This window comes from Arachis hypogaea, chromosome 12 (genome assembly GCF_003086295.3).
Source record: "Arachis hypogaea cultivar Tifrunner chromosome 12, arahy.Tifrunner.gnm2.J5K5, whole genome shotgun sequence".
Lineage (NCBI taxonomy): Eukaryota > Viridiplantae > Streptophyta > Magnoliopsida > Fabales > Fabaceae > Arachis > Arachis hypogaea.
The window spans coordinates 45,738,260-45,756,933 of NC_092047.1; positions in this window are offsets into that span (position 1 = coordinate 45,738,260).

The window sequence follows — 18,674 nt, forward strand, 5'->3', positions numbered from 1 at the left end:
CATCAAGAGCACTCCATCATCCTTCATGAAATTAGAGAAGATCAAAAAGCAATGAGGGAGGAGCAACAAAGACAAGGAAGAGACATAGAAGAGCTCAAGGACATCATTGGTTCCTCAAGAAGGAAACGCCACCATCACTAAGGTGGATTCATTCCTTGTTCTTATTTCTTCTGTTTTTCATTTTCTCTATGTTAAGTGCTTATCTATGTTTGTGTCTTCATTACATGATCATTAGTAGTTAGTAACTTTGTCTTAAAGTTATAAATGTCCTAAGAATCCATCACCTCTCTTAAATGAAAAATGTTTTAATACAAAAGAACAAGAAGTACATGAGTTTTGAATTTATCCTTGAACTTAGTTTAATTATATTGATGTGGTGACAATGCTTCTTGTTTTCTGAATGTATGCTTGAACAATGCATATGTCTTTTGAAGTTGTTGTTTAAGAATGTTAAATATGTTGGCTCTTGAAAGAATGATGACTAGGAAACATGTTATTTGATAATCTGAAAAATCATAAAAATGATTCTTGAAGCAAGAAAAAGCAGCAAAGAACAAAGCTTGCAGAAAAAAAAATAGAAAGAAAGAGAAAAAGCAAGCAGAAAAAGCCAAAAGCTCTCAAAACCAAGAGGCAAGAGAAAAAAGCCAATAACCCTTAAAACCAAAAGGCAAGGGCAAATAAAAAGGATCCCAAGGCTTTGAGCATCAGTGGATAGGAGGGCCTAAAGGAATAAAATCCTAGCCTAAGCGGCTAAACCAAGCTGTCCCTAACCATGTGCTTGTGGCATGAAGGTGTCAAGTGAAAACTTGAGACTGAGCGGTTAAAGTCAAGGTCCAAAGCAAAAAAAAAAAGAGTGTGCTTAAGAACCCTGGACACCTCTAATTGGGGACTTTAGCAAAACTGAGTCACAATCTGAAAAGGTTCACCCAATTATGTGTATGTGGCATTTATGTATCTGGTGGTAATACTGGAAAACAAAGTGCTTAGGGCCACGGCCAAGACTCATAAAATAGCTGTGTTCAAGAATCATCATACTGAACTAGGAGAATCAATAACACTATCTGAACTCTGAGTTCCTATAGATGCCAATCATTCTAAACTTCAATGGATAAAGTGAGATGCCAAAACTATTCAAGAGGCAAAAAGCTATAAGTCCCGCTCATTTAATTGGAGCTTTGTTTCATTGATAGTTTGGAATTTATAGTATATTCTCTTCTTTTTATCCTATTTGATTTTCAGTTGCTTGGGGACAAGCAACAATTTAAGTTTGGTGTTGTGATGAGCGGATAATTTATACGCTTTTGGCATTGTTTTTAGTATGTTTTTAGTAGAATCTGGTTACTTTTAGGGATGTTTTCATTAGTTTTTATGTTAAATTCACATTTCTGGACTTTACTATGAGTTTGTGTATTTTTCTGTGATTTTAAGTATTTTCTGGCTGAAATTGAAGGACTTGAGCAAAAATCAGATTCAGAGGTTGAAGAAGGACTGCTGATGCTGTTGGATTCTGACCTCCCTTCACTCAAAATGGATTTTCTGGAGCTACAAAACTCAAAATGGCGCGCTTCTAATTGCGTTGGAAAGTAGACATCTAGGGCTTTCCAGAAATGTATAATAGTCCATACTTGGCCCAAGTTTAGATGATGCAAACTGGCGTTCAACGCCAGCTCTCTGCCCAATTCTGGCATCCAGCGCCAGAAACAAGTTGCAAAGTGGAGTTCAACGCCCAAACTGGCACAAAAGCTGGCGTTCAACTCCAAGAATGACCTCTCCACATGTAGACTTCAAGCTCAGCCCAAGCACACACCAAGTGGGCCCCGGAAGTGGATTTATGCATCAATTACTTACTTCTGTAAACCCTAGTGACTAGTTTATTATAAATAGAACTTTTTATCATTGTATTCGTAGTCTTGGTTACTCCGGTTCCCCTCTGGGGCCGAGACCAATGAACTCAATTATCACTTATGTATTTTCAACGGTAGAGTTTCTGCACTCCATAGATTAAGGTGTGGAGCTCTGCTGTTCCTCAAAGATTAATGCAAAGTACTACTGTTTTCTATTCAATTCATCTTATTTCGCTTCTAAGATATTCATTCACACTTCAACCTGAATGTGATGAACGTGACAATCATCATCATTCCCTATGAACGCGTGCCTGACAACCACTTCCGTTCTACATTAGATTGAATGAGTATCTCTTAGATCTCTTAATCAGAATCTTCGTGGTATAAGCTAGATTGATGGTGGCATTCATGAGAGTCCGGAAAGTCTAAACCTTGTCCGTGGTATTCCGAGTAAGACTCTGGGATTGAATGACTGTGACGAACTCCAAACTCGCGAGTGCTGGGCGTAGTGACAGACGCAAAAGGATAGTAAATTCTATTCCAGTATGATCGAGAACCTCCAAGATGATTAGCCATGCAGTGACAGCGCATCGGACCATTTTCACAGAGAGAAATAGGATGCAACCAATGACAAAGGTGATGCCTCCAGACGATTAGCCGTGCTGTGACAAAGCATTTGGACCATTTTCCCGAGAGGATTGAAAGTAGCCATTGGCACCGGTGACATCCTTACACAAAGCCAGCCATAGAAAGGAGTAAGACGGATTGGGTGAAGACAACAGGAAAGCGGAGGTTCAGAGGAACGAATGCATCTCCATACGCTTATCTGAAATTCTCACCAATGATCTACATAAGTATTTCTATCCTTCTTTTATTACTAAATTTCGAAAACTACATAACTATTTTATATCCGCCTGACTGAGATTTACAAGGTGACCATAGCTTGCTTCATACCAACAATCTCCGTGGGATTCGACCCTTACTCACGTAAGGTATTACTTGGACGACCCAGTGCACTTGTTGGTCAGTTATGTGAAGTTGTGAAGATATGTTTAGACCATGGTTCTGTGCATCTGTTTTTGGTGCCATCGCCAGGGAATTAATTTCGAACAATAATTCACAACCTGAGTAACAATTTCGCATACCACCTTGCCTCCACAGTAAGCGGGATTAAACCACCATCCTTACTGGGCACACAAAATAATATGCAAGCAGGATCACGCCACCGTCCTTGCTAAACAATTTATCAATACGTGAGCGGGATAAAACCACCATTCTCACTGCAGGCGGGATAAAACCGCCATCCCTGCATAATAGTTTACGCACTAAGCAAGCGGGATTATACCACCATCCTTGCCAGGCCAGAAACCCTCATCATACTCTCAGTAATATCCACAATCAATCAGGCTCAACTTCTTATTTCATTAATCATTCCTGGCCCACTTACTTTCAAATAACAAACGTATTCACTCCACATCACACCAAGAACCACTTTTCTCAAATCAATTTTTCTCTTGAAAACATAACCACTTTTAGCAACCTCTTTCCAAAACTCACAAATGACTTCAAAATCATTCATTATAAATCAGGATTTAGCTATAAAATTCGTCAGTAGAGTCTCAAGACGTTTAGGGGAAAACAACCAACCTTATTTTCTTACATTCAATAAAAATTCTTAAAAATCATTGTGTTCTTAATTTGAATTATGCAAAGGAAGTTTCTAAACCAAATCAGAACTAAACCATATGAATTAGAAGTTCTGAACTAATTTAGAATCCAAGGTCCAATCTCAATTTCATTCTTGAAACCAATTATTTCAACTTTTTCCAAAACATCACAAAATGGCATCATTCAACCAAAGTCCAATTTCTTGTAAATTCATTAATGCTCGTCTAGATGAAATCCTTAAGTCCAACTCAAAACATAAGCCTTTTTTATATAAAATTGATCTTAGAACATAATACTTTTCTTAGGTAATTTAAAATCGTAAAGTAGTCATTTTCTGAATAAATCAAACTCAAGACATATATTTTTTTCTCAAATAAATTAAATTCGAAATATAACCTTTTTCTTAATAAATCATAAAATACGATTTCTCATTTAAAACTTTTCTAAATAAAATTTCAAACAAAGTTTCATATTTTATAGAAAATTCAGTAGCACCTCCCCTAAAACTTGGACTTTGCCACCCTTTTCAGATCCCAACCAAACCAATCCTCAACTCTTTCCAAAGGATTCAAAACCAAACCAGTTTCTAATAAGTAAAATTTAGAGTTTCAAATATTAAAGATAATTTCAAATCAAAACAATCAGAAACCTCCATTTACCAAAATCAGACATTAGTTCAATTCAACAAACAACCATATTTATCCAAGACAAATCAAACAATGCATAAGACTTACATAATCATCAGAAATACATTTATCACGTCATATCTATTTATAACAATTCCAATTCAAATGAATTATTTTGTATAAACAGCCCCTACCTCGACAAGCAAAATCATAAACCAAGCGCGCAAACAGAGCTCTTTTCTTTCAGCTCGAAGCCAATAGCAACCGAAACCTCAGCCTCTGATCACTTTCGCAGCAATCACAGCAAATTAAAAGCGACATGCAAAATACAGAACTCAAACCTATGTTACCAAACCTCAAAGTTTATAACCAAACATAACAAAAACTCTTATACGTTAGGGACGAGGGTTTCGAAAAAGAGATACCTATTGTAATAAAGAAGAACGGCTGAACTGACCGGCAGTAGCTCTGGTGGTGGCCCTGGCGGCGGCAACTCGCGATAAATAAACTCTTATCACAAACAGCTTCAGCAACAACTCTCATTGTACTAACAAACTTGACGGATAAGGAAGAACTGAAGCAAGGTTAGAGCTTACTAAGAAAACAGAAGCTTCAGCAACAGTTTTTGACGGCAGCAGCGGCGGAGATGGCTCGACGGTGGCGATGCAGGTGGCTTCCCTCCCTTCCATCACGTTCTGGTCGTGTTTCCTTCTTCTCCTCTGGTCAGATCTACATCAACGGTGGCTCGGTAGTGGTGAGGAACGGCGACAGGAAGACCTCGATGGCGACAGCAACGACGCGGGCTTCACAGGACAGCGACGCCTCCCTCTCCTAGCGCGTTTCTCTCTCTCGGTTCTGGGCTTCCTCACGATGGTGATGAATGGCGCGGTGGTGGCTTGACCTGGACGGTGGCGACACAAGCAGTAGGACGCGGTGGCAGTGGCGCAGCTGCAGCGGCGGTCTCCCTCCTCCTTCCTCTGTGGATCGCAGCTCCCTCTCTTCTACCCTTCCCCTGCTTTCGTCTCCCCTTTCTTCCTTCTTTCTCTTCTTCTTTCTTTTTCAGCAGGATTGCTATGTGTGTTGGTGAGGTGAGGGCTGATGTGCGGCTAGGGTTTCACTTGTGGAAAAGGGAAAATTGTGGTTTAATTAGGGTTAGGGTTTGTGTATGGAAATTGAGAATTTTAGGGTTTAATTTGAAACTAGTTGGATCTCAAAATTATATTTAAAATATTATTTAGTGTATCAAATTGCTATTTGGTTTTTACTCGAATACTCTAATTGAAAATATAATACAATATAATTAATTTTCTTTATTAACAAATCCTAAAGTATTTATTTATAAAAATATTATCATATAAGAATCTCATTATTTTACAACTACTAATTTTATAATTTAAATATAAAAAATAATTTAATAATTATAAAATTAGAGAAAATTCTAATTTAAATAGCCAATTGTCATTATTTTTGAATTTCTAAAACTTTAAATTGTAAATAGGAAAATAATCCATAATTATAGAGTTTGGATAAAAACCTTAATTTATTTCAAATCCAATTAATTAGAGCTGCCTTTAATTACTTTCAAATAAAATAATTTCTGAGATTAAAACTATAAATAATTATATGATTTGAGATTACTTTAAAATAGGACTTTTCAAAAGCTCTGGGTCTTACATTTCACCCACCTTATAAAAATTTTCGTCCTCAAAAATTAAAGCAATACATAAAATAATACATACACTTAGTGCTCTACATTTTGAATACTTTTTAGAAATGTGAGAAATCTTAGCACATATATAGATATAAGTTCAAATACCAGATAATTATAAGATTTAATTATAAAGGTAAAGTATGGTGTAAGGTAGAAGATACATAATATGCTCGATGCAAAAATGTTATATGGTTTCAAAACTTTACAAAAGCTTGGAGGAACAAAATAGGGTGCAAGTCAAGATAGGTGTTCACAAAGCAAAACGGTAGTTAACATGGCAAAAAGGCTACAAAGCAGGTTGGTATCTAACAACAGATATAATGTTCACTCACAGATCTCTTGCCCACTTCGGAACTTCAACTTTCCAACTTCATCAATCACTTCACAACTCCATAACTGATTACAAGTCTAACATCCGCAAACTCTTCCGCGAGAAACGAAACTCCCACAACTTCTTATGACGTTGGACACTTACCACTTTCCCTTCCATAACCACAAACCACATCCTAAAGAACTAACACATCGCATTAATATTCCTAAAGATCGCACATGACATCAAAATAATTCTCGAGTTTATTCATAAGGATACAAGATTTTGAAAAAGGACAAGCAACAAGGGCAATATCCGCAAAGACTTGAAAAGATTATTGAGATCACAAGCAATCAATGATATACAAGGAATGGAGAGTGCCAGAAAGGAAAACTCACTCGGCAACCTTAAGAATGACACCTGAATCAAAGAAGTCCGTAGGAATAATAAAAGGAAAGGTAGTGCAGTAGTTTTAACAAAATCAAGCATAGTCAAGGATGTATAAGATTTACAAAAGAAGAATGCCTACAACCGAAGACAAGGCTTACAAGACTCAAGAGTAGGATTAAGAATACCTTCGAATACATTGCTCATGGAGAGTGAAAAACATTTCAAAAACTATTTCACGTTTTCAAGGAAAAAGTGCGCAACAAACTCTTTGTAAAAGAATAACAAAAGTATAAATGTGGCAATACTTTAATACAATTTCATGTTGAAATAGATTATGTAGAGTTTTAAACTAAGAGATGTCAAATTCAAAAATTGTATTAAAGTAATGCCATAGAATAATCTATTTCAACCAAAATTCAACCCCAAAACATCCAAAAACCCATAAATTCATGATCCAAACCGAAATCAACCTAACAAATTTTAAAATTAAACTAATTCTAAGCTAACTAAAATAAGCAAATGCAATAAAGTCAAATTATAAACAAAAAGAGAAGGTAAGAACAATGTTACCATGGTGGGGTGTCTCCCACCTAGCACTTCTATTTAGAGTCCTTAAGTTCGACTTTATTGAGAAGCTCTCATCAAGCTTGAAATCCCACCCAAGCTTGTATTCTCGAAGGCTTTTGAGATTCCAAAGGTTGTGCACCCAATTCTTGTTGTGAATTCCTTTCATTCCATCTAGGTAACAAACATTTGAAATTCCCAATTCCTATAACACAATAGCAACAAAACTCACAATGTAATGGGTGAGAATTCATAGGATAAAAAGAAAATAAAAGCCAAAGGTAATGAGAACAAATAAAATGAACTCATACCTTAGGAAAGGTGTTAGGATATTCACATATTAACATATTTACAGTAGCCAATCATAAGCAAGAAATATATACACAATCAACCAAAAATAAGCTATTCACAATATTCACAATATGCACAATAGCCAACAATATAACACCATTGTAACACCCCGACAACGGTGCCAAAAATTTGATAGAGAGATTTAATGTTGATCTAGAATTTCTCAAAATAGGATCACTTCGTTGCAAGTATAGCCAAATCAACAACTAACTCTCAACATCAAATTTTAATCTAAAAATGTCACATTTCAAAGCAAATATAAACCGAGAGTATTTAGACTCCCGGGTCGTCTTCCCTATGAGTTGCAATGAAATGCTCTATTATTAGCTATGGGGGATTTTTTGGGGGTTTTGATTATAAGAGGCAAGAAATTAAAGTGGAAAGTAATTAAATAGAAAGCAAGTAAAATCAATGAAAATGGAAATTAAATGGCAAAAAGAGCTCTTTGCAAGAATTGGGGAATTAAGGCTTCCTATCCTAGTTATGGACCACAAACATGGTAATTGTATAGAATTAATCCCAATTAGTCAATCCTAACATCGAGAATTAGTCAAGAGGGCATAGTTGATCCTGAGGATCGGTTTTTCTATCGGTAAAGAAACATAAAAATATGATCGTGTTGTAAGTATAGCTTCTAAACCAACAGAAAATCCTTTCGCACAAACGTTTTGGTTTTCACAAGTAATAAACCCCTTTTAAAATTGATAACTGAAGTATTTAAACCTCGGGTCGTCTTCTCAAGGAACTGCAGGGAGGTGTTCTTATTATTGGTTATGAGTTTTGTAAATTGGGGATTTTGAAAGTAAGGAACAGGTAATTTAAATGACAAGTAAAATAAATTAACAATAATAAAATCTCTTGGCAAGGTATAAGAACTGGAAGTCCTATCCTAGTTATCCTTATCAATTGTGATGAGAATTGGATTTTTTTCTCCCACTTTGTTAACCTCTAACTATGAAGGTAAATCAAGTGGACTAATTAGCTTGATCCTCAAGTCCTAGTCAATCCCTGCGGGAAGACTAGCTTTAGAGCGATCTAGATCAATTAGTAATCTGCCAATTTCAACCACTGCTTTATTTGATAACTCAAGCGTCACCAATGACTTAACCAGAGCCAAAAGGGAAGAAAATCTACTCGAATGAAAATAATTTGGATAAATCGAAAGCATTCATAGCATAAATAAAAAAATCTTATAACTGAAATACCTCAAATTATATTAAATGGAATATTCAAATCTAACATGGAAAAGTTCATAAATTAAATTGAAAAAATAAATAAAAGGAACATTGAACCTAGAGCTCAGAAGAAATTGTAAGTTGAAATAATAAAGAATCCTAAATCCTTTAAGAGTAATCCTAATCCTAAGTCCTAAGAGAGAGGAGAGAGCCTCTCTCTCTCTAAAACTACATCTAAATTATGAAAGGTGAATTATGAGCTGATGATCATGAATGAATAGATTCCCCCACTTTATAGCCTCTAATCTGTGTTTTCAGGCCGCGGCAAAGTGACACGGAGGCGTCGTCCACGCATTTGCGTGGATTGCGTTTCTGCCAGGTCACGTGTCCGCGTGTTCCATGCGTTCGCGTCGTTTGGCGTCAGGATAGCTATGGCAAATTATATATCAAATCGAAGCCCCGGAAGTTAGCTTACCAACGCAATTGGAACCGCATCATTTGAACCTCTGTAGCTCAAGTTATGACCGTTTGAGTGCGAAGAGGTCAGGCTGAACAGCTTAGCAATTTCTTCAACTTCTTGTATTCCTTCCACTTTTGCATGCTTTCTTTCCATCCTCTGAGTCATTCCTGCCCTATAAACTCTAAAATCACTTAACACAGATATCAAGGCAATGAATGGTAATAAGAGAGGATTAATATTAGCAAATATAAGTCCAAAGAAGCATGTTTTCAATCATAGCACAAAATCAGGAAGGAAAAAGTAAAACCATGAAAATAGTATGAATAAGTGGGTAAAGAGTTGATGAAAACCACTCAATTGAGCATATGATAAACCATAAAATAGTGGTTTATCAACCTCCCCACACTTAAACATTAGCATGTCCTCATGCTAAGCTCAAGAGAAGCTATAAGGGAGTGAAGAGGAATGGTAGAATGTATGAAATGCAACCTATCTATATGAATGCAACTACATGCTAAGATGTTTCTACCTAATTGGTTAAAAATAAAGAAGTTCTCCAAGACAAAAATAATACAAATTCCACTAATTCAAATCATATAATAAAAGACAAGTAAACTTGTGAAAAGATAGCTCATAAAAGCAGGGAACATAGAATCAAGCGTTGAACCCTCACTGGTAGTGTATATCACTCTAGTCTCTCAAGTGTATAGGGTAATTCACTCTACTTTTCTCTAGTCATGCTCTCTAAAACTTTGTTCTTCATCTAACCAATCAACAAATATTTAGCATATCAATGCAAACATCATGAGGTCTTTTTAGGATTGTAATGGGGCTGAGGTAAAGGTAAGGATATATGTATGGCCAAGTGAGCTTTATAAAGTGAATCCTTGATTAGTCTAAGATCTCACCTAACATATACATACTTTATATAATTTAAAATACTTTACCTAACTACCCAAATTTTTTCCACTTTTGTTGCTCAAGTATCAAACTTATTTTTGAATTTTGTCCCATGTGCATTGATTCTTTTTATTTGGGTTAACATTATTTTTCTTCTCTTTTCTTTTCTTCTCTTATTTTTTGTATCCCCTTATTTAATTACTTAATAATTTTTTTTAATGCACATGGTAATTTAATTATTTTGATTTCACATGAGCATGCTTCCCAAATTTTCAAATAACTTATTCAATTTAATTTCCTACTTTTTCATATCATCCCATGTTCCCATAAAATTCCCCACATTTAAATTATACACAATATCTATCTTAAGCTAACCAAGGATTCAACTTGGGATTTTTATTTTGTTTTTTTTCTTAAGGCTAGTAATGTTGTTATGAAATAGAAGGGGGTTAAAAAGTTCAAAGTGGCTAACAAGGGTAATGTAAAAGGTAGGCTTATTTGGGATAAGTGAGCTAATAACAAATAATGGCCTCAATCATATGCAAACATGTAAATACACTAAATAATGGACATATAGAATGGATCAAAGCAAAGATTGCAATTATAGAGAAGAAAACACACAAGAATAAAAATTTATGGTTAAATAATGTAACCATGTAAATAAGCTCAAATTCTCACAGGTTGTGTGTTCTTTGGCTCAAAAACCATGTTCCAAATACAACTTCAAACAAATTTAACACAAAAAAAATTTTAATAATTTTTTTAAATTTAAATTAGTGAAATTTTTCAAAAATAGGGTCTTAAAAGAAATTTATTACTTTAACCAAGTAGTAACTAAATGCATAAAATCAAACAAATATGCAAATGCAACAACTATTTTAACAAGGAAAATTAAACATTGGTGTTAAAATATGAAGTAACTAACCCATGGAAGTCGGTATCGACCTCCCCACACTTAAAGATTGCACCGTCCTCGGTGCATGCTAAGATGTACAAGTGGGCGGGCGGTTCCGCAACTAGTGCTCTTTTTGTTCCTTTCCTTGCCGGTAGTTTGGGAGTAGCTTTCTCTTTACCCTTCTTGGTGGCCATCCTGAAAAGGGAAAAAGAAAGTAACTTTTAAAGCTAAGGGTTAGAGCAAGGAAGAGAGCGGAAAAGGTGGTAATCAATGCACAATAATAAAGAATGACGTTAACACATGGTCATGACTACATGTGAAAAGTTTATCAATGGAAATATAGCAAGTGCATGTAATGACAATTAAATACAAGATGTTTATTGGCATGCTGGAAAAGGCATAAGTAGCTTAGATCAAGCATTCCATGTCCAAGTTAGATTACCAAGTCTTTCAAACTAACAACATGTTTGTAGTAACAATTATATTTAAGTAATAAAATATAAAAAGGGTTTTGTGAAAAGGCAAGCATTTAGAGTTGTAGATAGAAAGAAATCGAAAAATAGTGCACAATGCCATACGGACTTTTTCACAAACACATAGCATGCATGATAAATAAGCTATTGAAAGTATTAAATTGAACATGCAAGCAACCCTTTAAAAAGTAATCTATAATTGTAAACAATTCCTTTAATAATCCACAAAAATATAGAAATTAATGACCCAAATAAATTTCTAAACCAATGAAAATAATGCAATGAATGAAAGTATGCAAATAAATTAAATGAAATAGAATGGAAGTGAAGAGGGATGATAAGTTAAAGAGATGAAAAAGAATAAAGTAAGAAAAGGAAGAAGAAAGAAGAAAAGATAGAAGAAATTAGGATTAGAAAAGAAAAGATAAGATAATTGGCGCTGATCTGGATAAGTTGTGCGGCACAGGCGACGCGAGCGCGTGGGTTACGCATTCGTGCGGATAGCGCTCTATGAAGTGACGCGAACGCGTGGGTCACGCGTTCGCGTGGAGTGATTTGTGCCATTAGTGCGAGGGCAGCCTCGCGGTTGCGCAACTCTCTGTTTTAAATGCATTTTGCCAAAAATCTGGGTGACGCGGTCGCGTGGTTGACGCGATCGCGTGAATGGCCTTTCTTTTAAAAATGACGCGGACGCGTGGGGCACGCATTCGCGTGGTAGGGCTGGTGCTTCTAGCATCATTCCAGCCCACCTCCATCATAACTTTCTGCCATACACCTCTTTACGTCGATTTTGCAGGGCCACGCGTTCGCATGGGTGATGCGGATCCGTGGGAGGCATTTTTCTCACATGACGCGGACGCGTCAACGATGCGGTCACGTGGATCAATTTGTGCCAAAGGCATGCCTCCAGCCACGCTCTCACGTGACTCTCTGTTCAATTCTCTTTTCTTCAAAACGCACTGGTGACGCGGACGCGTCGGCGACGCTGTTGCGTCACGTGCGATTTTTTTTTTATGCAAAATGTAGAATGCAGTATGCAGATGTTGATACAGATGTTATGAATAATTTCAGGTTCAATAAAATAAAATAAAACTCAAAAACCAACAAAACAGACTAGAATTAAAACTGAAAAAGGGACGATCATACCATGGTGGGTTGTCTCCCACCTAGCACTTTTAGTTAAAGTCCTTAAGTTGGACATTTGGTGAGCTCCCTGTTATGGTGGCTTGTGCTTGTATTCATCCAAAAATCTCCACAAATGATTGGAATTCCAGTAGCCTCCGGGATCCCAAACTAGGCGCAGAAAGCCTTCAAGTATGTTAAAGCAAGTGACAAGGCCTCAAGAGTGTTGATTGCGAGAATGAATTCCGGGGTCCCAAATCTTAATTTTGCACCCGTCTTCTTGTTGATCATTATGATTCCATCCGGGTAGCAAGTAATCTGAATTCTCACTAAAGCGGCCAAACAACTTCCTAGACCCATTCAGTTGAACTTTACACCAACCCTTGCATTGACAACTCCACCCACTAACCATCTTTCTCTTACTCTTAATGCCACAAAGAGCTCTAAGTTGACCATCCATCTCCAGTAGCCCATATTCAAGTGGAATTAGAAAGCTAAGGGATATGAATTTTACCCACTTGAATGTTGTGAAGGATGATGGCAACTTAGGGGGAGGTATTTCTAACGAATTTGCAAGCTCCAATCCCTTGTGCTCTTCTCTGACAACTTCTACCTCTTTGCAAGTTTCTTCAATATCAACCTCTTCCTCTTGGTAGCTTTCTTCCAATTCAATCTCTTCTTCATTGCTCACCAAGGGCATGGGAGGCTGTGCTTCTTCTTCTTTAATCTCCATCTCTTGATCAACCTCTTCAAAGTCTTTAGCCATGATATGCCTTGGAGGTTGTACACCCTCCTCAACATCAAATGCAACCGTCTTAGAAGGAGGTTCTATGTCTTGACTTTCCCATGGAGGTTTAGCATCTCCTAAATCTTCAACCATTTTTTCCTCTGCAACTATTATGGCTTCCTCTACTTGTTCCAATACAAAGCCATGTTCCTCATTGTCCACCAAAGTTTCTAGTGTCTCCTTCATGCTACGCTCTTCTTTTGATTCTCCACATGTAGCCATGGGAGTACTTTGAGTGCTCAGATGTTGAGAAGCTAATTGATTTATTAACTCGCCTAAGGCGGCCGCAAAATTTAGCACACTCTTATTAATCCTTTCTTGCCCTTGAAGAATAACACTAAGGGCGTTGTTATCCAATGGAGGTTGAGGTGGATAGGAGGGTTCATTATTTTGGAGAACGGGTTCATAATAGGAAGGTGGTTCTTCTTGATAAGGATATGGAGATGGTGAATATTGAGGTGGTGGTTCTGGGTGTGGTTCATATGGTGGTTGGTGTGGTGGATAAGGATTAGGGTCATATGGAGGTGAATGGTTGTAGGTGGCTTGTGAGTATGGTGGTTCAAAGCTGTGTTGAGGAGGTGGTTTATAGGCGTATGATGGGGCTTGTCGGTAATTACAAGGGGATCCACCATAACTATTGTCTCGACATGCATTGGTAAATGGTCGTTGTCCATGGTAGTTTGGAAGGTGTTGTTGCCTAAAGGGTTGATCAGATCCTCGTGGCTCCATCCATCTCTGATTATTCTGACCTTAATACATGTTCTTGTTATAGCTTCCATTCCTTACAACAGCATTAGAACCAAACTTAAAGCGATGGGGGTGAGAACTCATAATAACAAATAAAAATTAAAAACGAAAATAAAAACAATTTTAAATTAAAAGGTTATTGAAATTTATATTTTGAATTTGAAAATTAAATTTTGAAATTTTAATTTTAAATTTTGAATTTTGAAATTTAAAATTTTGAATTTTAAATTTTTGAAATTTGAATTTTGAAATTTGAGATTTGAAATTTGAAATTTGAAATTTAAATATTGAATTTTGAAATTTGATTTTTTGAAATAAGATAACATAATATTTTGAAAAAGATATGATTTTTGAAAAGGATTTGAATTTTGAAATTTAAAATTAAGATAAGATAAGATAAAAATTTTAAAATCAAAATCTGAAGTTTTTTTTTATGCAAATTTCGAAAATTCAATTAAAATAAAGAGAAAAGATATTTTTGAATTAAATGAGGAAAGAGAAAAACAATAAAAAATGACACCAAACTTAAAATTTTTAGATCTAAACGAAGAAAACAACTAAAAACAACTTGAAGGTCAAGATGCACACCAAGAACAAATTTTTGAAAAATTTTTAATAACTAAATAAAAACCAATAACCTCTTAATTTACAAAAATAAAAACAAAAATAAAAACAAATAAACAAGCAAAAAGCAAATATTTACAATAACCAATAATAAGGCACACATTTGCAATTCCCTGAAAACGGCGCCATTTTGACGATTGGTTTTTCTATCGGTAAAGAAACATAAAAATATGATCGCGTTGTAAGTATATCTTCTAAACCAATAGAAAATCCTTTCGCACAAATGTTTTAGTTGTCACAAGTAACAAACTCCTTTTAAAATTGATAAACGAAGTATTTAAACATCGGGTCGTCTTCTCAAGGAACTGTAGGGAGGTGTTCTTATTATTGGTTATAAGTTTTGTAAATTGGGGGTTTTGAAAGTAAAGAACAGGTAATTTAAATGACAAGTAAAATAAATTAACAATAATAAAATCTCTTGGCAAGGTATAAGAACTGGAAGTCCTATCCTAGTTATCCTTATCAATTGTGATGAGAATTGGATTTTTTTCTCCCACTTTGTTAACCTCTAACTATGAAGGTAAATCAAGTGGACTAATTAGCTTGATCCTCAAGTCCTAGTCAATCCCTGTGGGAAGACTAGCTTTAGAGCGATCTATATCAATTAGTAATCTACCAATTTCAACCACTGCTTTATTTGATAACTCAAACGTAACCAATTACTTAACCAGAGCCAAAAGGGAAGAGAATCTACTCGAATGAAAATAATTCGGATAAATCGAAAGCATTCATAGCATAAATAAAACAATCTTATAACTGAAATACCTCAAATTATATTAAATGGAATATTCAAATCTAACATGGAAAAGTTCATAAATTAAATTGGAAAAATAAATAAAAGGAACATTGAACCTGGAGCTCAGAAGAAATTCTAAGTTGAAATAATAAAGAATCCTAAATCCTTTAAGAGGAATCCTAATCCTAAATCCTAAGAGAGAGGAGAGAGCCTCTCTCTCTCTAAAACTACATCTAAATTATGAAAGGTGAATTATGAGCTGATGATCATGAATGAATGGATTCCCCCACCTTATAGCCTCTAATCTGTGTTTTCTGGGCCGAAAACTGGGTCGAAAATAGCCCAGAAATCGCCCCCAGCGATTTCTGTTACGTTCAGGCCGCCACAAAGTGACGCGGAGGCGTCGTCCACGCGTTTGCGTGGATTGCGTTTCTGCCAGGTCATGCGTCCGCATGTTCCACACATTCGTGTCATCCGGTGTTACGAAAGCTATGGCAAATTATATATCAAATCAAAGCCCTGGACGTTAGCTTTCCAACGCAATTAGAACCGCATCATTTGGACCTCTGTAGCTCAAGTTATGACCGTTTGAGTGCGAAGAGGTCAGGCTGAACAGCTTAGCAATTTCTTCAACTTCTTGTATTCCTTCCACTTTTGCATGCTTTCTTTCCATCCTCTAAGTCATTCCTGCCCTATAAACTCTGAAATCACTTAACACACATATCAAGGCATCGAATGGTAATAAGAGCGGATTAATATTAGCAAATATAAGTCCAAAGAAGCATGTTTTCAATCATAGCACAAAATCAGGAAGGAAAAAGTAAAACCATGCAAATAGTATGAATAAGTGGGTAAAGAGTTGATGAAAACCACTCAATTGAGCATACGATAAACAATAAAATAGTGGTTTATCAACCTCCCCACACTTAAACATTAGCATGTCCTCATGCTAAGCTCAAGAGAAGCTATAAGGGAGTGAAGAGGAACGGTAGAATGTATGAAATGCAACCTGTCTATATGAATGCAACTACATGCGAAGATGTTTCTACCTACTTGGTTAAAAGTAAACAAGTTCTCCAAGACAAAAATAATACAAATTCCACTAATTCAAATCATATAATAACAGACAAGTAAACTTGTGAGAAGATAGCTCATAAAAGCAGGGAACATAGAATCAAGCATTGAACCCTCACTGGTAGTGTATATCACTCTAGTCTCTCAAGTGTATAGGGTAATTCACTCTACTCTTCTCTAGTCATGCTTTCTAAAACTTTGTTCTTCATCTAACCAATCAAAAAATATTTAACATATCAATGCAAACATCATGAGGTCTTTTTAGGGTTGTAATGGGGCTGAGGTAAAGGTAAGGATATATGTATGGCCAAGTGAGCTTTATAAAGTGAATCCTTGATTAGTCTAAGATCTCACCTAACATATACATACTTTATATAATTTAAAATACTTTACCTAGCTACCCAAATTTTTCCCACTTTTGTTGCTCAAGTATCAAACTTATTTTTGAATTTTGTCCCATGTGCATTGATTCTTTTTATTTGGGGTAATATTATTTTTCTTCTCTTTTCTTTTCTTCTCTTTTTTTTTGTATCCCCTTATTTAATAACTTAATATTTTTTTAATGCACATGGTAATTTAATTATTTTTATTTCACATGAGCATGCTTCCCAAATTTTCAAATAACTTATTCAATTTAATTTCCTACTTTTTCATATCATCCCATGTTCCCATAAAATTCCGCACACTTAAATTATACACAATATCTATCTTAAGGTAACCAAGGATTCAACTTAGGATTTTTATTTTGTTTTTTTACTTAAGGCTAGTAATGTGGTTATGAAATAGAAGGGGGTTAAAAAGTTCAAAGTGGCTAACAAGTGTGATGTAAAAGGTATGCTTATTTGGGATAAGTGAGCTAATAACAAGTAATGGCCTCAATCATATGCAAGCATGTAAATACACTAAATAATGGACATATAGAATGGAACAAAGCAAAGATTGCAATTATAGAGAAGAAAACACACAAGAATAAAAATTTATGGTTAAATAATGTAACCATGTAAATAAGCTCAAAATCTCATAGGTTGTGTGTTCTTTGACTCAAAAACCATGTTCCAAATACAACTTCAAACAAATTTAACACATAAAATTTTTAATAATTCTTTTTTAATTTAAATTAGTGAAATTTTTCAAAAATAGGGTCTTAAAAGAAATTTATTACTTTAACCATGTAGTAACTAAATGCATAAAATCAAACAAATATGCAAATGCAACAACTATTTTAACAAGAAAAATTAAACATTGATGTTAAAATATGAAGTAACTAACCCATGGAAGTCGATATCAACCTCCCCACACTTAAAGATTGCACCGTCCTCGGTGCATGCTAAGATGTACAAGTGGGCGGGCGGTTCCGCAGCTAGTGCTCTTTTTATTCCTTTCCTTGCCGGTGGTTTGGGAGTAGCTTTCTCTTTACCCTTCTTGGTGGCCATCCTGAAAAGGGAAAAAGAAAGTAACTTTTAAAGCTAAGGGTTAGAGCAAGGAAGAGAGCGGGAAAGGTGATAATCAATGCACAATAAAGAAGAATGACGTTAACACATGGTCATGACTACATGTGAAAAGTTCATCAATAGAAATATAACAAGTGCATGTAATGACAATTAAATGCAAGATGTTTATTGGCATGCTGGCAAAGGCATGAGTAGCATTGATCAAGCATTCCATGTCCAAGTTAGATTATCAAGTCTTTCAAACTAACAACATGTTTGTAATAACAATTATATTTAAGTAATAAAATATAAAAAGGATTTTGTGAAAAGGCAAGCATTTAGAGTTGTAGATAGAAAGAAATCGAAAAATAGTGCACAATGCCATACGGACTTTTTCACAAACACATAGCATGCATGATAAATAATCTATTGAAAGTATTAAATTGAACATGCAAGCAACCCTTTAAAAAGTAATATATAATTGTCAAACAATTCCTTTAATAATCCACAAAAATATAGAAAATAATGACCCAAATAAATTTCTAACACCAATGAAAATAATGCAATGAATGAAAGTATACAAATAAATTAAATGAAATAGAATGGAAGTGAAGAGGGATGAGAAGTTAAAGAGATGAAAAAGAATCAAGTAAGAAAAGGAAGAAGAAAGAAGAAAAGATAGAAGAAATTAGGATTAGAAAAGAAAAGATAAGATAATTGGCACTGATCTGGATAAGTTGTGCGGCGCAGGCGACGCGAGCGCATGGGTTACGCGTTCGCGTGGAGT